Raw genomic sequence first — 3,581 nt, forward strand, 5'->3', positions numbered from 1 at the left:
GTTCAATGATGGTACTGAAATGGTGTGCAGACTTCAACGTAGTTTATATGGTCTAAAGCAGTCACCACGATGTTGGAACATAAAGTTCAAAACATTTCTTCTTAACTTTAATCTATTAAAAACAAAAGCAGATCCCTGTGTTTTTGTTGATGATGGTCTAGTTACAGCTACATCAAGTCAGGATGTAAAAACATTAATTGAATATTTGAGACAACATTTTAATATTACCGAAGGAGAATTGAATCAATTTTTAGGTACAGAAATTGAGCAAAAATCTGATGGATCAATTGTAATGCACAAAGGGTTGTATTGTTAAAGAATATTGGAGAAGTTCAATATGACTGAAGCAAATCCAGTTCAATTACCAGCAGACCCTCAACATTCATTAGATGACAAGCAACAAAATACTAATCTAACTAGTAAAGTCCCATATCGTGAAGCAGTCGGAAGCTTATTATATCTCAGTCAGATTACAAGACAGGATTTAACTTTTTCAGTAAATCTAGTTAGTTGATACATCGAGGATCCAAAGGTACAACACTGGACAGCAGTGAAACAAATTTTAAAATATTTAAAGGGAACTATTAATTTTGGATTGATATATTTAAAAACTCATGTTAAAGGGATACAGTGATGCTGACTATGCAGGTGACTTGGATACAAGAAGATCACAATCAGGGTCAGTATTTACATTAGGATCTGGAAGTATAACATGGAGTTCACGTCGTCAACAGTGTGTTAGCCTTAGCACAACTGAATCAGAGTACATAGCTTTAAGTCAAGCAGTACAAGAATTAACTTGGTTAAAATTGTAATAACGTAAAATTAGATAAAATAAAATCTAAATATAAATACGACTCCTGTCGATAGTTATATTAAAATAGTACAAGGTTAGAATAGTAAAGTTACGCTATTACCTTCCTCCAGGTGTTCGGAGGGCTCTCGAGATCGTGTATTCGAGAATTATATCAAATATACAGTACAATATGATTTTATGGAAAAAAACACAGAACGTATTGACTGCAATCCACATAAAATATTATATCAAATGCCTTACCTGATTCGCAGTTGTTCGTAGACAATATTGTAAGAGTTTTAGGTTTTAGATAAGATAAAGTACTACTTCAAATACACAAATTGAATTAACGAACGCACTGATTATTGCTTGCATAAGAAGTCCAGTTGTCGCTCGTTGAAATCGGTTTTGATACTTGAGAGGTTGTTACTTGGTGGCTGGTGCTCATGCACTGATTTAAGGGACGGACGCGAGGATGCTGACCAGATAGTGGTGGGTGGCTTTGTTACTAAATTATCGTGGGCCTGGGAACTAGATTATTCTTTGGCGTCAGCATAAAATAAAGTCACACACATCCTACGTAATATTGTTATGAGTGCGTGTCAATATCTTAGTTGTCGTTGTCAATGGTTTTATTTGATGTGACCGATTTCTACAAGTGACAGTCTGGCCGTTGTTTATTATTCTGTAAAATTTTAGTTTATTATAATGGTGTGTGAGCATATCATTACAAAATTGTTTTTAGGTGAATTGCTGGACCGGACATGTACGTCTGCATTTATATACGCGCATGCACATGTCACAATATATTACTTGATAAAACTACAAACATTTTTTTTTCAAAAAATACTGCCCGTGACTTCAATCACTACGCTCAATAGGATGTTCCAATTTAAATTTTGAAAGCAGATTTGAAATCTCTACTAAATTTACTATGATTTGACTGTCGTTTTTTTTTCATATTCTATATCAATATATTTAAATTTGAATTATGAATATGATCTATTTTTACTCTATTTGTAAATTTTTTAAGTAAAAAAAATTAAAATCAGAAAAATTAAACTGTCAATATTTTTGTGACGAATTCAAATCTGCTTTCAAAATTAATATTGGAATCTCATATTGTGTGTACTGATTGAAGTCGTGAGCTATGTTTTCGACCATTATATACAGACAGTTAAATAGATTTGTTATAGTTGTCACTATCTGAAAAAGTTGCTTTTGAGATCATGCTAAATGCAGCGATGTACTATCTCAATAGATTTAAAAATAATCCATTAAGTTAAAATTGTTTTATAATTTTGACCATTTGGTTAATTTTTATTGCATATTTATACATTATAATACATTATAATATATTTCATTTAATGTAAACTCAGATATGATAATATATATATTTTTTTTTTAATGATCACTTTACTGTAAAAAAACAAAAATAAATTATCAGTCAATATCTTAAGTATAAAGGTTATCTAATTATCTTAATAAATAAATAAACAAATAAAAATTAGGTACTAGTAAAGATAAATTAAATAAATATTATTCACATAATATAAACCTATAGACAACAAATATTGGTTGCATTAATGAGTATTTATATTAAAAATTGTTTCTAAAAAAAATCAGTTATTACCATTGTTTGTGTATTATTTACATTTTTGGCGAAAAACAAAAAAAAACTGTACAAGTATTTTGTTTTTAACTGTTTTTTTGAAAATAAATTGTCTTAGTCTAAACAGTTAAAAATAATATTTTAAACAATATATTTAAAATAACTAAATTTTAATTTAATAAGAAATTTAATTATATGCTAATATGTAGTTGTCTACTAGCATATTTTTCACTGTTTATTTATTAATTTATTTTAAATATCTGAATAGATATTTTTTGTGGACATTATATTATTTATATGTATATTAACTGTTAAGTAAAAACACTTTAAATTTAGTAATTTATTCAATAAAATTTGATAAAAAAATTATAATGAAGGACGGTAATAAATATAATTATTTAATACTTAACTTTTTCTTTGAAGAACATCTATTATTATTTATTATTAGTAATAAACCAACAAAAAAACACAATATTCACTTGTATTTTATGCTGTTTTAAACATATGTTTTGTTCGTTTTAAATAATGGACAAAATGTTTAAGACGAATGTATTAAATTAATTTTTATATAAGTTTGAAGCAAGTTGTTTAATCCTAATTTGATTTTAAATATAAATTTTGGAACGGAATTTTGAAAACGGATTATGATTGATCAACAAGTTTACTAGGGAATGATCGAGGCGATTTAATATTGTTAGTGTCATAATGAATAATATAAATACAAAAATATCATATTTTTTCGATATTTTTATTCTTGGATATCACAGCTGAATAAAAAATATTCAAAATCGCCTCGATCATTACCCTAGTGAACTTGTTGATCAATCATAATCCGTTTTCAAAATTAAAATCTGTCAGGCCAAACTCTTCCAGTTTAGGTTAGTATAAGAACTGATTATGTCTTGCTATTGATTTTGCTAATCTGGTGCTAAATTACATATTTGATCCTTAAAAGGTATTACATACTATAAAATCCGGGAAAAATATTAAATGTAGATAATTAAATTATATTTGTGCGTTAATTTAAAATCGTTATATGATGCGTAATGTAAAAATTAATCATTAATGTATATTGTTATTCAATAATTTAAAACTAAAAAAAAAGGTGGATAAGTGGATGTCGCTCTGCTGTACAGTAAGTTACAAGTGGGTCACTGTAATGGATGGTGTTAA

Source organism: Metopolophium dirhodum, chromosome 1, assembly GCF_019925205.1.
Source record: "Metopolophium dirhodum isolate CAU chromosome 1, ASM1992520v1, whole genome shotgun sequence".
NCBI classification, from domain to species: domain Eukaryota; kingdom Metazoa; phylum Arthropoda; class Insecta; order Hemiptera; family Aphididae; genus Metopolophium; species Metopolophium dirhodum.